Source organism: Chlorocebus sabaeus, chromosome 10 (genome assembly GCF_047675955.1).
Source record: "Chlorocebus sabaeus isolate Y175 chromosome 10, mChlSab1.0.hap1, whole genome shotgun sequence".
NCBI classification, from domain to species: domain Eukaryota; kingdom Metazoa; phylum Chordata; class Mammalia; order Primates; family Cercopithecidae; genus Chlorocebus; species Chlorocebus sabaeus.
In genome coordinates this window covers 54,865,089-54,892,022 of record NC_132913.1, presented here as the reverse complement: position 1 = coordinate 54,892,022, position 26,934 = coordinate 54,865,089, and the positions used below count along the sequence as shown (strand labels likewise).

At 36.7% G+C, this 26,934-nt stretch overlaps 1 protein-coding gene across 6 annotated transcripts in view; it reads right to left on the bottom strand.

The window, feature by feature from the left end:
* Positions 1–26,934, bottom strand: part of B3GALT1 (beta-1,3-galactosyltransferase 1) — a 554,365-nt gene that overhangs the window by 269,816 nt on the left and 257,615 nt on the right. Inside the window, exon 1 of one of the 6 annotated variants that reach the window (XM_073019783.1) lies at positions 641–659. The exons of the other annotated variants lie outside the window; for them this stretch is intronic. The gene's annotated coding sequence lies outside the window, so the exon portion shown is untranslated. Of the gene's footprint in view, positions 1–640; positions 660–26,934 lie in introns of those variants that run through there. 6 annotated transcript variants of the gene reach the window in all.

Below are 26,934 nucleotides of genomic sequence, written 5' to 3'. Positions count from 1 at the left end.
TGGAGACCGGGCATCAGAATTTAAATGGGAAAAAAATATATAATAAAACAACAACAAACCAAAACCAAACTGTTCTCCAACTGATTCTAATGTGCAGTTAGAATCGAGAACCACTTCCTTCTCCAGGTATTTCTGGTTATTATAAAAAACTTAAATAGAAAATAGTAATAGTCGAGGGCAAGAGTTTCTTTCTATAAAATTTTATTTAAAGAGAGGAAAGAATTGAAAAGAGGGTACTGAAATCAAGATTGGGGTCATAAGGTTGAACAAATTCAGCATAGCACATGTAACATTAACAGAGAAAGGCAAAGTCAAGCTGCAAACTAAATTCAGTCTCTGAAGACTTATTAGTAGGCAAAGAAAGTCAATGAGCAATGTAAAAAATGATTTAAGCCCTGCCACTGCCATTTTATCTGGGGGCAAGCTCTGTCAAAGACTATTTAGTGCTTCGCCCTATTACCACAAACTTATCACCATCTGTTCCTTTTGTATCTTCCTCTTTTTCTGCTGAAAGGAAATGCTTCCCACTATATTATTAGGCTTCCTATTATACACGCTGCATTCTGTGGTTTGAATATCAGAATTTTGCAAGGAAAAAGCAGAATATTTGCCCTCCAAATGTCCCCATAACTCTTGGTACCTGTTAACTTCCAGAGCACCACTGACTTCCAGCTTCTGGGATTTCCCTGAAACATGTTTCAATGAGAAAAATATTATGTTAAAGCTCAAGAGCTTAACTACATTCCCACCCAGGCTATTTTTGTTTCTTCACCTGTATCAGGACATCTGTTATGATTTTAAGAGAATCCTTATTAGAACATCTGATTTCGGCTGCTCTGGTCTCTGGTGAAAATAAATTTATTACAGAAGCTGAAGATACCTGGGCTACATTTTCAAAGGTGAGTTCCCCTACCCTCCAACACCCCCGGAAAACCTCAAAGAAAATTCATTTTGAATATATTGATGTAATCAGGGAAAATCCTGGCCTAGCACTTATTTAGTCATGATTCCAGCAGCAGTTTGAAATGCAGTTTCTCATTAGGGCAGTAACACTAATGAACACAGTGTGGGTCTGGGGTAATCTACAGCCTTAGCACAACCTACTGTCATGGCATTTCAGCTTGTCCTTCGACAGTCCTAGAACTTTTCACTAAGACGTTTTCACATCTGTAATCGGGAAATGTTTCTTCTTACTCTGTTGAAATGATTTGGGTATGACCCTCTTGCTAGGGAGCTAGGTGACATCGGAATGGCCCTTTCTAGAACTCAATACTATGCTTTACAACCATACAAGAGTAATTGCTCACATGCCAATATAATGCAGAGCACTCATAAAAAGAAAAAGTAATAAAATCCATTCACTAACATTCCTGTTGTTCAAGGTTTATGGTAGATTATAATAAATCTCTGAAAAGAATTGTGTAGGGTAAGAAAAATTTTGATTGCTTTATTTATGCAAGATTTTAACATACTCAATTTCAAGGACAACTTGACAAGTTAAGTGTCTAATAGGACTACAGGGGCAGAGAGACATCTTTCTTAACTTCTCTTAACACTTTTTTTTTTTCAGTAAATTACTGTGGGGTAGCTAAGTTAATTTTAGTAATTCAGAATGTTCTTGAATGAAGTAATGTTTCTATGCTGTTTGGTATTTCTTCCATAACACTGCATGACCTACAGGAAATTTATTTCAATGTCTGCAATCCCTGAAGCCATTTTCCACACCAAAAATAAGCCACTGTGTTACATACAAATCAGAAATATGACCGACCTTAAAGAAGTACAGTGAGTCAGGAAAAAATTATATTCATTATGAAAGAAACAGATTCATTATGAATCCATGCAGCATGGGTTAAGTGATCAACTGATGGATCTGGATTGATTCATTGAAAGCAATGCCTTATTGGTCTATCATTCTTACACATATATCAGTCTGCTACTTTATCCAAATGCTCATCATAAAAATAAAAATAAAGGTGTTTATTTTTAATTGATCTATATATCATTATTAATCTAGTCCCATCTTTCCACTTTATAAATGAGTACCTTGAGGGGCATAAAGAAAGCACTTTTTCAATGTAATTGTTAGCATCAGTATTAGAATTCCAGTCATTTGGTTTCAATTTAATTGCCTTCCTGTCTTACAAGTCCTATGTACTAAGGTATTTCTTAATATTGTAGTGTGATGCGTAGGGTGCAGAAAGTGGTAGAAGTATCATATATCACATAAAGACAGAGAAGGGGATTTCATAATTGCTCCTTGAGGTTAAGACTTCATATTCAGTTATACCAAAAAGCCATCAGTTTCACAACCCACTAATATGACCAAAACGTTGCCTGTTCAAGAAGAAAGTGCTTAGTGTATGGGGAGAGGAGAAAAGAAGAGAGAGGATAATGACGTAATGAAAGGCCTAGAGTACATTAAGCCTAGCGCTCCTGGGGATCTGGAATAAGGCCAGATGGGAGAAATCAGGGATAGGATTTCTCTTTTGCTCTCTCCATTACTTTCTCCTTAAAAGCTGTGATATTTGGAGTTGAAGGGTAGGTGCCATCACACAAGGGTGGCAAGAAGACAAGGCACGGTGAATGTGGTAAGAGTCACATTAATTTCCCTCATCCTCTCTCCCTAATAGTGAACAAGCAGACTTGGAACAAATAGGATTTATGCAAAAGGAGACCACACACCTCTAGAAAGAGAGAAGAGAAATAAACCCAGGACAATTGGTCAATTGCTAATAAACACTGCTCCTCCAATAATTTATTTAGTCCACATATTTAGTGACTATCTGTCTTATGTATGTGACTGTGATTGGATCTGAAACCCTTTGCTAAGGACTTTGCCCTGAATTGTATCAAATGTTACTCAGTGAGCTGAAAAAAAAGAGTTACTTTTACTCCTCCAGGAAACCACTAAACTTGTCCTCACTAAAAAATTCTCCTTAGCCTATGCCTTTTCAGTGTACAATTGAGATCAGCAATTACCTAGTTAAAGCAATCAGAGCAGTCTAATTAAAGTTTCAAAGTACACTATTCTAATTGGAGAGACATATTTCTCTATATACAATATTTCTGTGATCAGAAAAATATTTATGAGGTAAGTTTTGACATTTTGATTTTTAAGGTAATAGAAAAGCACATTTCTTAAAAGGATCTACAATGAAACATTTTGAAAAGGGAAGTATTTTACAGAAAAGTAAATAAAGTCCTTAATTCAGTGTTTAAATAAAGAGGCCTATGGACAACTGGCAAAAATCCGCTGGAACAAAAATCAGAGTCCTGGGCTCCATCAAAACTTATAAAATTTGAAGTTTGAGAACCATAGTCCTAACTTAATTCATTGTACACTGAGTGTATGGTTTTTTATTTATGGAGCTTATTAAAAGTATAAGATTATTAAGAGATAATTATATATTGTTGAAGAGGCAAAACTGTGAAACAAAGAGATATGCCTAAATGGCTCTATTTCATGTGTACCCTGGAAATTGAAAACCTGAACTCCCTATTTTGAGAACATTTGGGGAAGCCATAAAAATCAGGTTATAATAATGATAATGGTTTATTCCATTGGTTCACCCTCTTTTGTTCTTTGTATGTGGAACATACAGAGATAGAGTGAAATAACTCAGTAAGCCTACAGATTGCCTACGTAAAACTTCAATTAAAAGGTGCTTTGGAGACAGGCATTGTTAGTTTTATAAAAATGTATTTCAGAAAGCCATTTCACAATATCTGCCATGATATCCTCTGACAAAAGATAGAGATGTGTGAGCTGAATGATAATCTCGTTAAGCAGATGCAAAGCTAGTTGATCCACTGTATGAAGAGTGTGAGATTACTGGATCAGTTTCACCCTGGCAAGGAGCCTCTGCTGGTGTGCCAAAGAGCTCTGTACTCAACCATGTCTTGATGAACATTATTATGAATGACTTGTATGAAGACATAGAACGAAATTCTGTCATATTTGCAGACCTCACAGAGCTAAAAACTGTAAAACAGCATTAGAGTTCTATAGCAAATTGGCAGGCTGGAATGATGGGCTGAAATCAGCAGGAATGTATCTGTGGCTAGAAAACGTCCACATCCAGGCTTAAGCCCAGACTGTAAAGTCAGTATCTGACAACTGAATCCCTCATATAAAAGAGTAACAGCAATAGCAATGTTTTATTTTAGCCATTACTGTGTTCAGCTATACTTCTTCATGTTCACATGTATTAATTATTTCATCCTTATAACAGGGCTATAAGATAGTTCCTATCATTCCCATTTTACAGATGAGAAAACCAAGGTAAAGACAAGGAAGCTACTTTCTGTAAGTTGTAAAGCCAGTAAATAGAGAAGAGGTGTGAATAAAGTACAGACCATCTAATTCTAGAGATATTATGCTGTAAAGTCTGTATTTAGGTTTCAAAAAACAAGTACATAAGCACAGGATGTTATGGGAGACATGGTTTAACAGCCCTTAATTGATGGTTTCTTTGACAGACAGTTCAGTATGAGACATCAGTATTGCCAGAATGGTTAATGCTATCTCAAGCAGCATTTGTGGAAGAAGTGTATCTAGAATTAAAGAGAGAACATTTCTGTTCTTCTAAATGGTGTCATCCTGCTTCAAATTAATTCATATTCTAATTTTATGCCCTATACACTTCCTAAATTTATATGGACACTGATAAAGATTCTTAATTCATTAATGAAGAAACAATAACATAAAATCAAACATGGTATGATTTGAGCTCAATACGGAAAATTATGAGAAAATTTGAGAAATTCATAAATCCAGTTGATGAAGGCAACAATCTAGATAAAGTGAAATTGTAGCCTGTGACTTAGTCCTTTCATTTTGTTTTCAAACATGTTAATGTACAATTACCACATTGTCAATTGAATCAACTGGGTGATCCTCATGTTTTCCAAAAAATCATGAGGGTTTCCCAAACCCTCATGTTTCCCTTCTTTCAACATTCACTTAATTTGATCAAATGGTCCCTACTTTGTCTTATTTTTAGTTGACTACTACTGGAATTTTATGCTAAGAAAAAAGGAATTGGATGTAGATTTAGTTGGCTTCAATTTACTCTGGATATACAAAACTAACAATTTTATCAGATTTTTGTTTTGGATTTTAAATTTAGGATTAGACTGCTGAACTCTGCTACTTTTTGAAGGTATTACTTGAATGTAAATGCCCTTGTAGACTGTTTTTTAAATATAGTATTATAGTACTAAGTGCAAAGCTTGTATTTTATGGTACTGAATTTGAAATTTATATTCTTTCTTATATTCTGAGGATTTATGGACGGTAAAGTTCTGTAAAAATAATTTTGAAAGTAAATTCAAAATGATTCTGGAAGCAAGCTGAAGTTTAAATTTTAATCTTCTCAATTAGGAAGTTGTACTGGATCCCATATTGTTACTCTGATATATCGCTATTTTCATAAATTCATATGGCAAATTTTGTGCACAAAAGAAAACTTGTACATAGAATTTGGACTGTGTGTAGGATATACGTGAGTTTCATCTCTTGAATTGCACCTTGTCAGATTATTTATTCTTTATCCTTCTGACTGCCCCCCATAGCCAATTGTCATGCTAAGTACACTTTTTTTCTGGATTACTGGAATAGGTTATTTTTGTAGCCTATTCCTTATGTAATGAACTTCAAAATCTATACATTAAGTGAAAAATTAAGTACAATAGTTCTATTTTTAAACAGGAAGAAAATGCTAATTACAATTCTCCAGATAAACATACATAATTACAGCAATTACAATTCAACAATAACTCACTGGTACTTACTATTATAAACTCATAAACTATTATTCAGTATCCTATAAAATCCAAAATCTAATTGAAAGTGCTAGTTTAGCACAATTCCCACAAGCCATCATTCTTTAATATTCTGGAATGAATGAGGTTTTCATCATGCTATTAATTGATACTGACAAGCAATAACCACTGGAATGAAACTGCAATTATGAATGGCAATTAATCACATTTGCTGTCATCTCTGGTGTCAAACAGAATTCAATAATCTTCTAAATAGTTTTTAAAAGTTTATACCTTTTATTTTTCAACTCACTTAGTAGAAACCAAAAGCAATTTGCTGGGATAATCAAGTAACACCCAAAGACTATTTCTGTAAAATATAAATATTGTATTTTCTTAGTTAAAAGAGGTTTTATCTTTCTTCTGAAATTATTTTCAGAAGAAATCTATCTCTTTAAAGCTTTGGTAACACTCTTCATCTCACCTCATACCTATCTTACCTCAGCACATCTTTTTGACAGATCACCTTCGCACACAGCAGGAACTGCATGTTCAGAAGAAACTCTTGTGAACAGGAACTTGAGTAAGCGTCATTAAGGACTTGGGATAATTTGAGAGGGAACTTTAGAAGCTTCAATTCAATGATGTCTCTTTGAATTGGGGCAAGGAGGCAGCAGGCCTTAATTTACTTTCTCTCATTATTTCTAATTTAGTAGGACAACTAACAAGAATTTTTTCCCGCTAACCTAAGGCATCCATACATCAGCGTCTCTCACCAACATACTAGTCCCTTCAAAAGTCATTGGAGGGCTCCTTTTGGCACCCAGGTAGTCACTTTAGGAGTAAAAATATGGATATACGTGTTGTAAAGTGAGCTAGGTCACCTACCAAATGATCACTTCAAGGACAGTACTAATAACAAAAGATCCAATTCCAGACAAATGAAACACTCTGTGCAAAATGGAGGTAGTGACCTCAATCGGCAGATGTGTACCAGATATGCAAGCAGACACACAGCTTTCCTTAAATATTCATGACTCCCAATCTTTGTTTGGTTGGTGAGACATGGCTAAAATGAGAAAGTCTTGTTTCATTTTCTATGCTTACAGTTTGTGGCAAATTTAATGTACTGGAATAGTTAATCCTCAACAAACTAAGAAAGGAAGCAAAGCATCTGTTCACTCTATATCCCAAATCTGAAAAATGTTTTCTGGAAGTTTTCCCATGAAGCTGAAAATGTCAATAACTTTAAAAAGTGGAGGTTTGTAGTCTATAATTTACAACGTGAACAGATATAACGAAGTTACTTATTTAGAAATATTCCTGAACAGATAGCATTTACATATTTTCCGTGGAAAGTTATTAAAGTGAAGGAATTTACTAGCAAGCAGACATTTGGAGAAGGAAAGAATACTACATGAATAGCCTATATGTATTAATAATGTAAAATGACTTTCATTTTAATTATTGTTTTTTCTTTTACTTCTGTTTCTACTAACTGCATTTATGCTTATTATTGACTTCTAATAACATAATATGATGTTGGCCAAGACTTAGATTCCATACTGATTTAACATTGCATCAACATAAGAGACATTTTCTTTCTTGATGGTTCTGGTTCTGATACAAGTAGATTATGGCATCTTTTTGTTTGATTGTAAAAGCTGTATAATTTATACTCTAATTCTGGATTCTTTTCTTTCTATCCTTCCTTTTCACTGATTGTTTCCATAGTTACAATTTCATAAAATTTCAAGTGTCTAAATTATTCACTTCAGCAAGTCAATTATTGTCAGCTCTCTGGAGTTGCATGTTTTGGCTAACTCATGCCGGCATGTATACTGCAAACAAAACCTGCTTAACTTTGGAAGTGCTACAGAAAGTGGTACTATAATTCTTATGACTTACTAGAACTGCTAGTTACTTTTGACCTTTGGAAAGTCCAGGTTAAAATTCTTGTACCATAGCTTGGAACTCTGATTTATAAGTTGAACCTTAAACTGGGTGACTGATCAGAACCCATGTGTTTCTGGAGGGAACTCTGCAGCACACCTCCGTGTGAGGTGCTATGGGTAAATCCAAGCAAGGTTTCTCTTTTTTTCCAAGTAAATGCTGAACCTGCTTCTGTCTACCTGCTGCTCTTTGATCAGAAACATAGAATACTCAAGGAATATAATCCTAAATTTGCTCTCTCCAGGCCTATCAAACATCTGGCTGCCACAGTAACAGTAAATAAAGAGTGTTTATTTACTGAGTTCTAGTCTGTGCCTAGTTAAACCATTGGAGAGGTGCACGTTTGAGCTATATAGGATTCCTCCACTACAGAATCACCTATACAGAATTATGCTTTAATGTGAATGCAGAGATATTGATTGAGGGCAGATTCCCAAAATGATTATTTAAAGAAATTTTCTATGTTTTCTGTTGAAATTCCCATCTGCAGTGTTGTTTAATGTCCCTTGCAAAAGCCCTCTTTCACTCCATGGTGAATTTCTTTTAGAATGTGATACCTGCAAGAAATGTGTTTCTTGAAGACAGAATCTTCCTTTCAGCAGAATGAGAATTATGTAACTTAACAGTTTCCAAAATAGTTTTAAAAGAAAATTATTGTGGAGGATGTTATTATGTATGAGAATTGAAAAGTCTATACTTGTGAAACTAAATTTGTTTGACAATTGAACCAAGATTAAAACATTGAACAGATTTCTTTTTAACTGTATGATGTCCTCAAGACTTAGATTTGCTAATGTGTACTGAGAGGCTCCAAAAAGAAGATTTTAGCAGCCACATTTCCCAAGCTCACTATCTGATATAACCCTTTGTTTTCAGAAAACTGTTTAAATTGGGGGGTGGTTAAATAATAGCAACAAACGAATGCTGATTAAAATCTTTCTAAAGAATGAAAGAAGAAACCGAAGGATACTAATTTGAACACATGTAAGTTTTCTGTATTTATTTTTTGACTTAACTGGTGAAAATCGCAAAGCTAAACAAAATGCTGAGTATTCAAAATAATGATTAATAGTTAATATATCATCTACTACACTGAAACTGTAACACTTTTTTATTACCCACTACAATATCTTAGAAGGAAATAATGCATAAACATATGAAATCATAAAAACATTTATAGCATTCTTGAAAATATTACAATTTTATGAACATCTGTACACTCACGAACTTGATGACCTAGGTGAAATGGACCCATTCCTTGAAAGACACAATCTGCCAAAATCACACAAGAAAAAATAGACATATATCTATTATAGAAATTGAATCAATAACTAATAACCTTCCAAAACAGGAAACACCAGGCCCAGATGAGTTCACTGATGAATTCGACCAAACATTTAAGGAAGAAATTACACCAATTCTCTATAATCTCTTTCAGAAGACAGAAGCAGAGAAAGCAGTTCTTAACCCATTCCATGAGGCCAGCATTCCACTAACACAAAAACTGAGAAAGACATTGTAAGAAGAGGTACAAACCAATATCTCTCATAAAAATAGAAGCAAAAATTATCAACAAAATATTAACAAACCAAAACCAACAGTGTATGTAAAGAATACATTATGTTCAACTGGGATTTATCCCCGGTATGCAAGCCTGGTTCAAAATTCAAAAATCTATTAACACGATCCATTATATACACAGGCTAAAAGAGAAAAACCACACAATCATATTAATAGACATGCTAGACATCAATATAATCATTTGACATAATTCAACACCCATTCATGATAAAAACTCTCAGTAAACTAGGAATAGAGAACTTCCTCAACTTAGAAAGAATATCTCCATAAACCCTACAGTTACCATTATACTTAGTGATCAGAAACTTGAAGCTTTCCTACTAAGATCAGAAACAAGGCAAGGATGTTCCCTCTCATCACTCCTTTTCAAGACTGTGCAGGAAGTTCTAGCTGATACAACAGGACAAGAAAGGGAAAGAAAAAGTATACAGGTTGGGAAGGAAGAAGTAAAATGTTCATTGTTTGCAAATGACATGATTGTCCAGAAAATTCAAAAGAATCAACAAAAAACTTCCAGAACTGATAAGCAATTGTATAAAAATCAATTGCTTTCCCATATACTAGCAAGGCACAAGTGGAATTTAGAATTAAAACACAATATCAGTTAAATTAGCACCACCAAAAATGAAATACTTGCGTAAAAATATAAAAAAATTTGTATAAGATCCATATGAGGAAATCTAAAAATCTCTAATAAAAAATATCTAAAGAGAATGAAATAAATGGAGAGATATTTCATGTAAATAACCAGGAAGATAGGAAGATGTTGATGTATTGATTCAATACAGACTCAATCAAAACCCTAGCAACTTATTTTGTGGCTATGGACAAACTGATTTTACTATTTATATGGACAGGCAAAAAATCCAGAATAACCAATATAATATTGAAGAAGAACAAAGTTGGAGAACTGACATTATCTGACTTTAAGACTTACTATAAAGCTACAGTAATCAAGATAATGTAGTATTAGTAAAAGCACAGACAAATAGATCAGTGGAACAGAATAAAGAGCCCAGAAAAAGCCCACATAAATATGGTCAATGGATCTTTGACAAAGGAACGATGAAAATACAAATGGAACAATGATGGTCTTTTCAACAAATGGTGCTAGAACAACTGCACGTCCACATGCAAAACAATGAATCTAAACATATACCTTATGGCACCTTTCCCAAAAATTAAGATGGATTATAGATCTAAAACATAAAACTATAAAACTCCTAGAAAATAACATAGGAGAAAGAAAATCTTGATGATCTTGGGTATGACAATGACTCTTTAGATAAAACATCAAAGACATGATTCATGAAAGAAATACTGCTAAGCTGGACTTCATGAAAATTTAAAACTTCCGTGAAATACAATGTCAACAGAAGAAGAAGACAGTCACAGACTGTGAGAAAATATTTGCAAAAGATGCATCTGATAAAGTATTATTATCTAAAATATATTTTAAAAACTCAACAATAAGAAAACAAACAGCCCAATTTAAAAATGGGTCAAAGTCCTTAGCAGGTAATTCACTAAAGAAGATATTCAAGAGCAATTAAGCATATGAAAAGATGCTCCACATCATCTGTCATTAGGGAAGGCATACTAAATCAGTGAGAGACCACTACCTATCTATTAGAATGGCCAAAATCTAGAACACTGACAACATCAAATGCAGATGAGGATGCAGAGGAATAAGAACTCTCATTCATTGCTAGTGGGAATGCAGAATGGTATAGGCACTTTGGAAGACCGTTTGGCAGGTTCTTGCCAAACTAAACATACACTTACCATACAAACAATGGAGCCCCTTGGTATTTACCAGCAATTATGCTCACTGGCAATTACTCAAAAAAGTTGAAAACTAACATCCACACAAAAACCTTATAGCAGTTTTACTCATAACTGCCCAAACTTGGAAGCAACCAAGATGTCCTTCAGTAGGTGAATGAATAAACTGTGGTACAACCAGATAATGGAATATTATCCAGTACTACAAAGAAATGAACTATCGAGCCATGAAAAGACACACAGGAGACTTAAATGCATATTATTAAGTAAAATCAGTTGATCTGAAAAATGCTACATACTGTATGATTCCAATTATATGACATTCTGGAAAAGGCAAAACCATGGAGACAGTAAAAAGATCAATGCTTTGGGCTGCAGGGGAGTGAGGATGAATAGGTGAGGCACGAAGGATATTTAGGGCAGTGAAACTATTCTGCATGATACTATAATGGTGAATATACGTCATTGTACATCTTTCTAAACCCATAGAACGTACAACACCAAGAGTGAACCCTAATGTAAACTATGGACTTCGGATGATAATGTTGTTTCAGTGTAGATTCATCAATTGTAACAATTGTGCCATTCTGGTGGGGGATGTTGATAATAGGGAAGGCTGGCATGTATGGGGGATGGAAGTACATGGCAAATCTCTGTACCTTCCTCTCAATTTTGGTGTGCTCTAAAGAAGTAAAGTTGTAAATTAAAACAAAAACAAAAAACACCACAATAAAACAACCAAAACAGGCATAGTGACAGTATATCTTTTTTCAAAAGCCAAGTTCAATATCACTGTCACTATCGTTTCACTTTATTTAAAATACAAAACTTCGAGAATGATCCCTTTTTTCCAATGGCACAGAGAGCTTAATACATCCTGAGATGGCCTTGGATTATCAAAACTAAATAAAAATTCCATGCATAATAAAAGACAACTCCTATATTTAAATCAAAGGATTATATTCATTTGAACACGATTTGAAATATAATCAGGTATTATCATCTACATTCTTGCAGATTAATTCTATTTCTTTTTTTTTTTAGTTTTAAAACACAGTTTTCTAATAACCAGTCACTGCTTTAATACCAGTTGTATAGAGCCACACTCTCCTCAGCTTCAAGAAAAACAGAGAGAGAAGATTCATATACGATGCAGGAAGGGGATCATCATTCCACTTTAAAATTCAACTTCTTCACAAGTACTTTCTCAAACCTATGTCTATATGAATTACCAAAGAGCTTGTTAAAAATGCAGATTCTCTGTGCTATTTTCCAGAGATTCTGATGCAGTAAGATTACAAGAGGTATTGGAATCTCTACCCTTAATAAAAGCCCACGGGATTTAGATGATGGTTCATGATCCAATATTCAAAAATTGCTATTGAAGAACTTGTTAAGGGGAGAGACCAATTTTATTGTATTTAAACTCAATAACCCTCCATCCCAAGAGGGCACAGTCACTGACACTGCCTGTGAAAGGATTTATGGGTGACTCAGGACAGCAGTGAAATGACCACCCTTTTGCACTTCATTAGCTCTTTTGGTCCCATTCTATCCATGCTTGAGCACGCTTTCAGCCTGGATGACCTGCGTGCTAGTTCCAACATTGGTATTAACTACTTAGATGGCTCAATTAGCAAACTGCGTAACTTCACTAAACCTCACGTTATTCAAATAAGGAACCTGGACTACATTATTCTTAAAATCATAATCAACTTCAAAGTTCTCTGAATCTGTTGTAAACTTGATTTTTTTTCATTTCTCCATGTTATTTTATCTAAATGATGTTTTCAAAATTAGCTTTAAAGGTAGTTTTTCTGATAACCAAAGACTTGCCTTTTTCACGTTGTCACACACTGTCTTCATTCTCTGTCAGAGATAAGACAAAAACAATGTAAAAAATTAGACAGCACCTCAATTTTAACCAGAACTCAGTATTACCCTTTTTACCCCTGCTTAGGTCAGTGAATGACTTGATAAGTCCACCAGTCCAGAATCAAGGCTGAGCATTGTGAAGCAGGAAACAATAAACAAACAAACCAAAAAAAAAGTGATTAAATACATTGTGGGCTTTTGCTCCCTTCTCCTTGAGTGGGCAATGTAGATGCAATCTCACAGTTTGCAAAGGTTTAGACTGAATATAAATATCACTACTATAAAAGTGATGCTGGCAAACGGATTGGATTCTTCCTTTCCCAGGATGAAATTTCAATAAACACCCTTCTTGGTCTCCAGTCAAGCCAATGATGTCTGTTTATGTGGAACAGAAAAGTACATAATGTTCATTTATTTTGGGTGAGTTAAAGAAACCGACATATGCCTTTGGTCTCTCCTACTAGCTACCAAGAAGAAACATATTATACATCGGCGGGCTGTGGGATGGGGTACAGTCCATGATCACTTTGATAATCCAGGGCAGAGCTGGGGCTGGAATGCGTACAGGGTTCTCCGCTCTTACATTCTGACCTCCAAAGGCAGAAAGAAAGAATGAGGGTTGCCCTGTGTCCTGCTAAATACTGTTCTTGAAATTCAAGATAACGTGTTTTTCTGTTCTACTGAAACTTTTAGAGCCAAACACTTTAGATATTAAATAATATATAACAAACCTAAAATTTCAATCAGGTAATTTCCATTCTGTAGCCAAATATTTTATTACTTTGCATCAAGATGATAAAGTTTTAGTTGAGAAGGTAAAAATATCCATAACTTTTTATTAGGAAGGGTGACATTCTTGGCAACAAAAAATACTTTGTTGGTCGTGTTTGTAATTCATAAAAGTATACAAAATAAGATATTTAAATGAAAATGTCTTTGATCACACAACCCATCTCCAAGTCACTTAATAATTTACTTTGAGGTATATAAACAGAATTAAAAAAGAAAAACAGACTAACGTATTTATGTAGATAACCAGCTTTTATAGTCAGTAGTTCTGCAAAAGGCAGTATATTATTTTTCTACAATGTAGAACAATTTATAATATGCAGCCAAATGGTTTAGTTTTAAGAGACAGGTTTTTAGAATCACAGAGATCCATAAATGAACTTTGGCTGGACCCAGGGGCACAATTCCTTATTTCTCCAGTCTTTTCACTTTCTTCAGTTTCATCTGTAGAACAGACATAACATTACCTACCTCCTAGGTTTATTGTGAGAAATAAATATTCCATTGCAGGAAGATGGTACCTAGTAAGAAGTAAATCAGTTTTTCCACAAGAAGACAATTTTTCTTAAATGAGAATAGTGTAGCATACATACTCAGAATGTTCATTCCTCTATGAAGTTGCAGTGAATGAGCATTTTCCAACTAAGGGCATCCTTGACCAGTGAAAATGAAGGATGAATAGTCTACTCACTATGTTGTTTCCTACAACTCTTTGGTAAAGATTACTTCATTGTCTTAACTCTAGATTTTAATAAAGCAGTGAGGTTCCTGAGTTTAAATATTTTCATGAAAATAAAACTTTATCATTGAAATTAAAAAGACAAGTTTTAAAAACAGTGGAATTTATCAAAGATTCTAGAAAGGCTTCTTCATGTTACTTAATCTCCCCATGGTGTCCTTATAGTACGTTTTTAATACTTTAGCTTGCATGCTTGCCAATAATTGTTTCCTATAAATTTGTACATTCTCATTATTGTTCATTACAGATAAATAGATAAGTGGAGATTTTCTACATGAAAGTATTTTAAAGTGCTTTAGTCCTTAAAAGTGTTTACCTGTATCTATTACCTTATTTGGGCTCAGTTTTAAGCATCATAGTTACAGTGGTATTTTTTTTATCCAACCTCTGAGTATGTGAAGCCTCTGTAATTATAATATTTAATATATTTTTAATCATGTTGTTGAATCCTTCCATATAGAGTGATCTTTCTTTTCATTGCCTGTCCTTCTGATTACCATTGAAAATGTGAAGCTTTACTGTGCTATAATTGTAAAAAAGAGCAATTCACAAGTCAGTAATATTTGGCATTGGTTCCTTCCAAGTTGTCCCTGGGATCCATAGAATAATCCTCGGAGATTCCATCCCATTGGCATAATCATGTTCGGCTAAAGTCAATAGCTAGAGAATGGTGAGACATGTATTCAGAGCCTCTGGTGTTTCATTATCCTCGCTGAGTCATTGTGCATGTTGGTATAATCAAAATCCATTCAGACTCAGATGATTATTCAATACACTTTTGAAGGATTCCATTCTCCTTTCATCCTTAGTGCATTCCCCAAGGAAATAGGATATATTAACACGCCATATGGTAAGTAGAACCCATCATGGCACCACATTGTATTTTCTATCATATGCTATTTCACAATGTGACATGCTCAAGTTCTTTTCTAATGAAGACTGTAACTCCTAATATAGATTTGGCAATATCACTCTTGCTTTTCTTCCCCCTTCACAGTCATCCCTGTCATTGCCATTAGCCTATTTTTATGTCTGAATAAAAGCCTGTGTTTCTTCCTGGAATGCAGCTTTTTTAACAGTGTATAAAAGTAAAATGTAAGCAAAAAGATAGCTCCAGATGTGGTAATTCAGTGACAAGTAGTTGAGCTATATGCTGGTAAGAAGAAAATACCCATAAAAGATTGAATTTTACTTTATCCTAGTAACATGGGATAGTGGAAAGAACAGGGACTTTGCAGTTCTGTCTCAGCTTATGAGGAGTTGTGTGACCTGAGGGGAAGTTACTTCTGAACTCAGAGATGAGGACACTCACTATGTGAGACTATGGCAAGATTTATGTGTTGATAATGTATGCAAAATTCCTAAAGCATGATGCCATGCACAAAGTTAGAGTGCAATGCATTCAATAACTGTCTATTCCTATGCTTCTCTATCCTCTATTGTTTCCCTGAGATTTTCCCAACAGACTGGATGGAAACTGTGACTTTGAAAACTGTATACATAGCAGTCTTATGCTTTCCGATGGCATATAGTTCGGTTAGGTAAAATATAAGTCTATTACACACATTTGGATTTGTATATCACTCAGCACATACGTCATTTCTGTGTCATCTATTTTATGTTTGAAGATCCAGAAGACAGAGTCATCTTTCTTACCTTATGTTTCATTGCCTGATATCATGTATATGACTAATTAATAAGTTTTATGATGAATTACACGAACTTTTCTATGGTGATCAAATGGCAAGACAAATAAAGAAATAATATGAAAGGACACAAAGAATTAGCTTTGTCTACTAAGGCTAGTAGGTACCTTACAAGTAATCCAAACATTAATTTTGCTTAATTTGACTAGCAATCTAGTCCTATATTTTGGATAGGTTTAAAATAATCTTCAGACAAATAGGTAAAAAATCTTTTGTGGCAGATGTGCTATGAGTTTTATGGAATAGCAACGAAAATGAGATGTGATATCTAAATGGCTAAAATAGTCTTTACTCTTATTGCATACACTTAGTATTTTTCACACCAGCCCTGCAATAGAAGGGGAGGAAAAAGAAGAAAACTAAGAGTATATGTACTAGGAAAGAAGGTAACAGGCAGATTATCTGCATAACATTGGTTTCTAAAAGAATGCTGGTTTTGAAACAATTCTTAGTGTTAGCTTGGTCTGTTACCTGGTCATCCTACCACTGGTTCATCCACCATTACTTACTGAGAACTCCCTCAGTGAGGAGGCACCTGGTGAGGTGACTTGGCTTGGTAATGTCTTCCTTATCAGTCACTCCTCCTTATAGATAGGAGGAGAGGTACACATTTAACAACTTGTACAGCATAGGAACTAACTATTCAGAAAGGACATTTCTTAAGTGCTTACTACATGTTAAGCATGACGATAAATGTATCAACACATTATCACCGTATCATCTCTTAAACACCGTAAGTACAGCTCTTATTCCCATTTCCAATATGAGAAAACTGAAGTTTAGGGAAATCGCTTGGTCAAAGTCATACGGTTTGCAGGTGGAAGAGCCAGAACTGGAATCTAGGCCAGTGACCAGAGGTCATGTTCTTAACTAGGTTATTCTGTTATTCTCCTAATAAACGTAGATCCCCAGGAGGCAAATCCATAACATGGTTAGTCATGTACAGTTGAAATGCCTGATGAGTGCCTTTTTTTTTTTTTGACATTTTGCCTGTACAGTTGTTGACTAAATGTACCATATAATTATGCCTCTCATTTCTGTCCTTTTACCTTCTTTTTAATCACTGGGAAAAGTGATTGCAAAATTTGTTTTCTGAATTTCTGAAAATTGCATCAGCTTAAGTGTTTAGGAAAAATGCCTCGATGATTAAGAGCTTCATATCCATAGCTGTAGTTCCAAAATTACAAGTTTAAATTGTGCCCAAGAAAACGATTTTGTTTCTATCACTAAGAAAGACGAACCATGGTGGGAAAACACAGCAATTTAGGTCTAAAAAAGATCTAAGCCCCTATATGGTCCTGCTGACAATTTTATAGATGAAATGGAGGGCTTAGAAGTGGTCTTGGATTGTATAATACCTAGGGCATACCTTTAGGTGGAACTGGGACTAGGATGCAGTCATGGGATTTTGCATGTTTTCTGGGAGGTAAAATACAAAGAAATCCTGACCAGTAGTCAGGGGTCCCATAAATCGAGACCTGCCACTGCACAGCTGTGTTCCCTTTGGGTAGCCACTTAGGTTTTCTCGGTCTCAATTTCCTCATGTGAAAAGAAGAGGTTCTTCATACTGTTGAACCTCTTAGTTTGCTGCTAACATTTTATTAACCTGAGTTTTATTACATCACAGTCAATTTGGTTCCGTCAGATGAACATTGCTATTATTTACTTATGTTTAAGCCTCCCACAATGCTGATTCAGAATACTCCTCTCCTTTGCTTTTCTGATATGAACAGCTTTTATGCTAAGATCTAAGTGTTATTTTAAATTTGGTTATCCTCGAAGCCTTTTTAAAAATCTGACATTCTTATCTAAAGCTCAGGTAGCTTAAAAATTATTCTCTGGATTGGAATTAAATATTTTAATAATAGTGATACAATAAATACTTGATGACATGTTTTGATTATATAATGAGGGATAAAATAGTACCCCCCGAAGATGTGTACCAACACATCCAAGTACTGAAGACTTGATTAAAACTCCTATTAAGGAATAAGAAATAAGATGATAAAGGTGACCAATGGAGAAATTCAAGGACCAGAAAGATATTTCAAAAAACAACAAAATGGGATGCACCATATGATTAAAAACACAAAGAGAATATCTTGTTTGGAAATCTATGCCATTTTAACATTTGTAGTCATGCCCACTGGTTTCCCAAAGGAAAAAGTATTTCAGGAAAAGTTCACTAGTATCCTTGGAGAAAGTCAAAGCCACATCAGAATGAAGGAATCTAGAAACTCATTCCAAACTCATTGAAAGGCAACTTCCATTTAGAAGAATTTTTTTTATTACAATTAGACTATTTACTCTATATTAGTGGTCCCAGTAAGAAAAAAGTGTAAATAATAGTAACAATAATAATAACAATAACATACACCTACACTGCATTTGCTATGTGACAAGCAGTATTCGAAAATATACACAAAACATATCAAATGTTTTAAATTTGTTTTACTACTTATCTGCTTTATAACAGTATTACTAAGTAGTTTATAGAAGTTTAAAAGGTATTTTTATTTTTATATTCTAAATAAATACTTTTGTTTATTTTCATAAAAACAGATAAATGCAAGGTTGTACACTTCTGGGTCTCCTAAATTTTTATATGAAATCTCTTTGTCTAAACTGCTGTGCTTGCTATTTACCCTAGAATCTGGAAATGTCAGAACTGAAGGAGAGGTTGGTAATCATATAGTCAAGGAATCATTGGTATTAACAAAATGAGTGCATTTTACACATGAGACAATGCAGGGTCGAAGATGTGAAGACTCTCAAGGTCATCCAGTTAGGGGGAAAGTTAGACCCAATTCTCCTTGCTTCCAATACTGAGAATTTTCCGCTGCAAGCAAAACTGATGCAGCTGCAAGCTCTTAGCAGCAACGAGCAATGAGGATAAGGCTCTAAGAAAAATAGCCTCCTTACAATAAGTCGTTAAAACCCTAGAACATGACAGAAATGTTCCATGTCTGTTTAATCTACGGGAAAGATTACTTTAAATGAAATAGCGAAGTTATAATGTAAGGACTCAGCTCTAAGGACTCCAGAACCCTTCTCAAGTGCCCCCTCCAGTGTGCTCCCAGACCTCCAACAGGGGAGACACAGTGCCACTTCTCACATATCGACTTCAGTCTGGTCCAAGTCACCACTACTCTTGAGCAGGGCTGCTGCTACCCCATATGGTGCCTCTGTGTGAATTTAGGAAAATGTGCCTTGTCTGGGTGGTTAAATTAGAAAAAGGCACCTCATCTGGGCAATTTGCATTTCCTCAGACTGGAGATGACTGCACCCCTCATCCAGGAGGATGCAGACAACCCCCGAGGGCACTGCTTAGAAAGCAGACTGTTGGCTGATTTCTGTCATTTCCTGCTTTCCTGGCACGACCTTTCTGTGCAATACACAAACTGCACAAGTCTACACAATGATCTTGATTTTGAATCTGTTGTCTGTCTCATTAGTTCTGTGAAGACTAAAATGTGACTTCGTGGTCACACAGTCCTCTACTGGGTACCTAACAACACTTATATTGCCTTCTCTCTAGTCTCAAAGAACAAATTTTTCTACCCCTTATCCAAAGGCAACATCTCCATCACTGCCTTCTAGCTCATCTTCCGCCAACTCAATCAAACAACATCTTTTTGCTTATTTATCTTCACCTTTTTCTTCACACTGAAAACATAACTACCTTCTAGGTAATAGTAATTTGGTGGAAGAGGCTGGCTAGCTGTTCACCAAAACTTTTCCCCTTTCCTCCTGGGCACACACGTATACTACATTCTGCAGGTTCCCTTACAGTTAGCTGTGCTTTATGACTAACATCTGGCAGATGGGCAAACGGACAAACACCAGAGGTACGTGGGCCTAGCTTATACAATGTCCTGGGCAATCTGAAATCACCTCCATCTTTTCTCATGTGCAGAATATCCAGAAGAGGTCTGTGGGCCCTGGGGGATGGTAGGATCACTAGATTGAAGGAACAGGGTCCCTGAACAACTCCAGAGCTGACCAGCCATGCAAACCCTCCCTGGAGTGTAACATAAGTGAGATAGTGTTTGTGTTAAGTCACTGAAATTGGTGTTTTTTACAGAAGTTGGCCTATCCTACTTAATGGACATGCTCAAGCCTCTCCCATTCAAAAACTAAATCAAACATCTTTTAAGTGTATGTCACTTCATTCTCATTCTTCAGATGGAACTTCCTCTCTTTCATCCCTCTTTCAACAGAACGTCTTTAAAAAGGTATCACCAAAGCCCACTGAAAAATGCACTACTTTCCATTTGCTAGGCTCTAGTGAGAAGTCAGACAACCACTAGAGGCCACTATTTTTATATGGTACAGGAAATTCAATGCTACCATGTTTCCTCTCTACATCCAAAGACATCAAGGCTACAGTAAAGTGGAAAGTAGTTCTGGTTTATCAAAATTTTAGAGATCATCATGCAATTTCTACCTTTCCAGTTGTTATCATAGAATGGATTTGGGCTTGGGGTTTGAGATACTTTACTGCTGGAAGAGAACATGCGGAGTTTGTTTTTTGCTCTTAGTCAAAATGCCATAAGTTCTTAAAGGAAAAGTAAGTTTCTGGAGACTTAGTGTATTTTAGGTCACAAAGTTCAGAGTGTATCCTTTAAACTCCACCACTTCCCTCCCAAGTACTCAGACTTTCATCTAAAGGATAATAAGTGTATTTAATTATTTTTTGAAATACACGCACTACACAAAATTACCTCATTATCTGAGATTATCTTGCATATTCCATCTGCTTTCTCTAACTCCCTCAGTGGATACCAACGCAAAGAGATGAGAAGGATGTTGACTTTTGAGATTAGAACCAACTGTTATGGTTAACTTAGAGTTAGTGATAAGCTAAGTACATTCAAAACAAAGTAGAAAATGGTATGAAATACTACTATACATAATCAAAACTAGAATTGGAAATTGAGACCTGAAAACTAAAAATCTTAAAAAATATTATGGAGAATATCCTATTACAAGGTAGGTCTGGTACAGCTATCTATCTGATTAAAGAGTAAGAGTATAAAAGAATATTTCCGAAGTATTTTTTTTCCTCAAAACTACTTCTGCTCTGGAATAACCCAATACTAACATTAAAAGGAAAAATAAAAATACAATTACATGCTCTAATGGTAATGTTCGATGCTAGTATTAGGTTGAGAGAAGGCAGCAAGTTTCTGTAAAGTTTTCAAATCATCTAGACACAGATTTCTGACTATATTAAATACTCACTGAATGACATTTAGTCTGCTGCTGCGGGCAGGAAGAGAGGTTGGTTATGCCTATCCAGTGATGTCTCCCCACCAAGCAAGGCGAGGCACACTTGTCAGGTATAGGTAAGCCACTTCTGCCAGTGTTCATAAAGATGTAGGTAAGAGTTGAACATAGCAAGAGAAGGCAATGATTATTTACTAATTTGAGGGAATTTCCATATTAATGACTTTAATGGGAAGCTTCTCTTAGCTTAGTCAAGGACTCGTCTGAAGTATGCCATACAGAGTGAAGAGCGAAGAGCATACTGTTATTTGTGAATGTAAGGCAGCAGGGCATTGTGGAAAGTCTACATGTGTTCTGCAGGCCAGGGTTTGGTTCTGCTTCTATCTCTTCCAAGATGGACATCCAAGGAAGGTTAGTATGCAGGTTATGAGTCTCTTTGATTCTGTTTCCTTCTTTGCAAAATAGGGATACTAACACCTGCCTCACAAGCTTGTGAGCCCCCTGCCAACATACATACATGCATTGCTATTTTTAACCATTACAAATAGCTAACAAACATTGATAATTCATTTAATACAATTCTCTAAATATTTTTTGAGAGGTTTCTGTGTTGTCAGTAATGAGTTAGAAACTATAAGTGATTCTAAAAAGTGGTTGGACTTTGGTTTCAAGGAGATTATAACCTATTTGGATAGTCAAGACATACTCAGGCATCAATAAACATTAATATAAAATCATATGCCATTAAGAATATATATGGATTGTAGAGTAATACAAAATGAGAGGTAGAACTTGAACCAGGTCAAATATATTCCTGAACAGAAGATATTAAATATTAGTTAAGAAAAAAAAGACAAATAATAAAAAAAGACACCTCAAGTTCTTTTTGGTTTGCTTTACTTCTTGAAATTTAACTGGATGGCCAGGTGCGGTGGCTCAAGCCTGTAATCCCAGAACTTTGGGATGCCGAGACAGGTGGATCATGAGGTCAGGAGATCGAGACCATCCTGGCTAACACGGTGAAACCCCGTCTCTACTAAAAAAAAATACAAAAAACTAGCCAGGCGAGGTGGCGGGCGCCTGTATTCCCAGCTACTCGGGAGGCTGAGGCAGGAGAATGGCGTGAACCCGGGAGGCGGAGTTTGCAGTGAGCTGAGATCCAGCCACTGCACTCCAGCCTGGGCAACAGAGCCAGACTCCATCTCAAAAAAAAAAAAAAAAAAGAAGAAAAACATGTTCTCACTCATAGGTGGGAACTGAACAATGAGATCACTTCGACTCGGGAAGGGGAACATCACACACCGGGGCCTATCATGGGGAGGGGGGAGTGGGGAGGGATTGCATTGGGAGTTATACCTGATGTAAATGACGAGTTGATGGGTGCAGCACACCAACATGGCACAAGTATACATATGTAACAAACCTGCACGTTATGTACATGTACCCTACAACTTAAAGTATAATAATAAATAAAGAAAAAAAAAAAGAAAAAAAAAAAAACTTAATTGGATAGATTTATCTGCATGAGACAGAAAACCCAAATAAGAGTAATCTCATTTAAGACTTAAGATAAAATTTTATTTCATACATAGACACACACACACACACACGTCTGGACAGGTCATCCAGGGCTGGTATGGTATCTTCTCAGTGTCAGAAGCCAGGTTCTTTCTACCTTGATGCTTGCACTCTCACTGCTGCCTCATTGTCCATGATGGCTGCTAGAGCTCCAGCTATACCTATGCATTCCAGGCAGCAGGAGGCAGGAAAAGGAGAAGAAGGGCCCACACCCTCTCTTTTAAAAAGACATCCTAGAAATGGCAAGCTATTTCCACTAACTTTTTACTATCAGAACTTAGTCATGTGTCCACACTGAGATGCCAAGCATCTGGGAACTAGAGTCTCTAGGCATTTATGAGAGAGAAAGAGATCATGGATATCAGGTGGGAGTGATAATGGAGGTGGAGGTGGGAAGTCTCTGGTAAGCTTGATTTCTCTTTTTGATTTTCATCTCTAAGGAGAAAACTAACACATGCCCATACAAGAAAGACGCAGGGAGAAGGCAGATCTGGGCTTCCATTCCAGTCCTGCTGCCCAGTTGGTAAGGCTGCTGTCTTTCTCTCCACTTGCTTTTTCTCATCTGTAAAATGAGGGCCAGATTCTTTAACTGATAGGAAATTCTATAATTCTATCATGAGTAAAAGCAGACTGGTGAAGCTGGACCCAGTGACTTTATGTAATGGAAAAGGTTCAAAAGGTTAACATTTAAAAGATTAGATTAATAAATTAACTAGGTCATTGATCTAGAGAAAGGTTTAGAATCCCAGAGTCATGAAGGGAGGGGTTTCTTTCCTTGGTGATATTGGTCCTAGTTTACACAGTCAGTGGAAATTGTCATTTAGAGAATGTTGATATGATGTTTCATGAGCCTCTGCATGCAGAAAATTTCATATAGCAAGATCTGCAGGATCCAATTCTTTTTGGCAGCCAGCCTAGTAGAGCAAGGAAGATATGTCAGAAGACCTTGATTTCTGTCCTGGCTTGGCCACTCACTGCCTCTGTGACTCTTTTTTTTTCTGTTTTTGAGACAGAGCATTGCTCTGTCACCCAGGCTGGAGTACAGCGGCATGATCTCGGCTCACTGCAACCTCTGCCTCCCAGGTTCAAGTGATTCTCCTGCCTCAGCCCTGAGTAGCTGGGATTACAAGCACCTGCCACTATGCCCAGCTAATTTTTGTATTTTTAGTAGAGAGAGGGTTCTGCCATGTTGGCCAGGCTGGTCTTGAACTCCTGATCTCAAGTGATCCATCCTTTTTGGCCTCCCAAAGTGCTGGGATTACAGGTGTGGGCCACCGTGCCCGGCGCTCTGTGACTTTTAACAAATCATTTAACTTCTTGGGGTAAATTTTTGTTGGTATCTCAAGACGATAATGTAACCCAAAATGTTTCTGCTTCCCACTAAGGATTTCACAAATATTTTAATGTGCCGATGTACATTACACAGGCAGGCTGACCAAGAGGGAAATAAATTGCACATGAATCTGTTGAAACATGTGGCTGCTCTCACGGCGGAAGGTTTTAGTAGTAGCAGCAGCAGCAGCAATCTGCTGCAGTACAGCATCTGCTGCAGAGCAACTCTGTGTGGTATTGAGAAGACTGAGGATATGCTGCTGTGGTGGGACTGAGCCAGCCCAGGTAACAGCTTAGCTTTCTGAGCTAGTGAGGGATCATTCCAGCTGCCTGGGTGCGCAGCACATGGAAGCTGAGGAGCAGAATCTAGGATGCAATGCTGGGAAGTGGCCAGGGGCATGGTGGGACAAGGGAAAATGAAGGATGACGGTGCTTCCTGACCTTGAGGAGGTTTGGCTCAATGCAGAAACACTCTGGTGAAATAACATTTGTTTTCTGGTGCTAAGCATGCTTCATACTCCTTTAGGCTGGTGATGCTGAAAGATGTTTGACTGCACCATAGGGAAATACATGAGTAAGAGAAAAAGTTCAAGGTCAAAAATATACATAGGGGGATGTGCAGAGGGGGCGTTCTTCTACATTAAGCAGAAACCTTATACTATGAATTGGTGGGTCATTTGGACACCAGAAGTATGTGAGAACTGCAGCAGACCCTCTGTTCAATTCCCTTTGTGTAGTGAAGAATTAGCTTACCCAAAGTAAGTTCTGGTCTCTGTCCTTGGCTGGGAGTTGGGGTGGGGGGTGAGATCTAGGTCCCTACAATGTCCTGCCTAATAGGCCTGCCTTTGTCTGCCTCAGGGCTTTGGTCACACAGACTAACAATGTGATATATGATGGGGGCTTAGGACATACCTCATCAGTTGCAAACTCTGGAGGAACTAGAAACTAGAGGTATTTTCCTAAAACTCTGGGAGGAGTTAGAGACTAAAGATCAGCCACATGGGCAGTAGACTAAGCTCCAGTAAAATCTCTGAACACTAAGACTAAGGTGAGCGTCACAGTTGACAATACTCTCTGAGTTATGTCATATATCATAGCTGGGAGAGGGCAATACCATCCTGCATTCCACAGGGAGAAGGTGACTGGAAGTTCTGCATTTGTATCCCTCCTCTGCTGTGCCCTCTTTATTTGCCTGGTTCTAATATGTCTCCTTTTACACACTAAGCAAATCTTATCCCAAACTCCAAAATTCAAAATGCTCCAAAATCCAAAACTTTTTGAGCACCAATGTGATGCCACAAGTGAAAAAATTTCACACCAGACTTTGTTTCATGCATAAAATTAGTAAAAATATTGTATAAAAGTACCTTCAGCCTATGTGTATAAGATGTACATGAAACATAAATGGATTCTGTATTTAAAGTTGGGTCCCATCCCCAAGATAACTCATGACATATATGCAAATATTCCAAAATCTGAAAAATTTCAGAAATCCAAAACACTTTAGGTTCCAAGCATTTTGGATAAGGGTTACTCAACTTGTATTATAATAAAACTGTAATTTTAAGTATAGAACTTTTTTGAGCTGTGTGAGTGATCCTGGCAGATTACTGAACCTGAGGGAGTCTGTGGGGACTTTGAATGTAACCAGCTGGTCTGAAGTGAGGATGCCCTGGGGACCCTTGAACTTGTGGCTGGTGTCTGAAGTGAGGGCCTAAGTGGCTAAGTTGGCTGGACTTCCTGAGTTGATAGGGACTTCCCTAAGGAGATTTTCCCCTAAGTCAAAATGAGTCATAGCTGCAAGCTAAGGGATTGAAACTTCAACCAATCATATAGGGAGTTTAAGCTCTAGTGGCAGCCTGATGTTTTCAACCAATCAGGCCCACCAACCCACAAGCGATAGAAAATAAGCTAATTCTATAGGACAGAAAAAGGAAAAGGGGCGGGGTCATAAGGGGACATAAGTATAAGACACCCAACCCAGAAACAACTCTTCTGGGTCCCCTTCCACCGTGTGGAAGCTTTACTTTCGCTTTAGCTTTAATAATCTTGCCACTGCACACTCTGGATCCACACACGTTTCTCTAATCGAGCTGTAACACTCACTGCTGCGGTCCACGGCTTCATTCCTTGAAGCCCGTGAGACCACGAACCCTTTGATAGAGAAAAGACCTTTGATCGAGAAAAGACCTTCCATTGGGAGAAGACTTCTGGTCTCACCATCAGAATTGCTGTTTGACAATTAGTTGCAGGTTGGTGTCAGACAACGTTGGCAGAGTTGGTAATCTAGAGGGCTGTGCCTTGAACCTGGAGTTTCACTTTGGGCACTCTTCATCTAAAGTCTCCTTCCTCTTTAGGGTCTGCGGCATCCTTGTGGTTAACGCTGTTATCTGGCCATTAAACATCCTCCGGGTGCAGAGGCTCACGCCTGTAATCCCAGTACTTTGGGATGCTGGGATGGGTGAGTCATTAGAGGTCAGGAGTTTGAGCCTGGCCAATATGGTGAAACCCCATCTCTATAAAAAATATACAAAAATCAGCCGGGCGTGGCGGCCTATGACTGTACTCCCAGCTATTTGGGAGGCTGAGGTGGGAGAATTG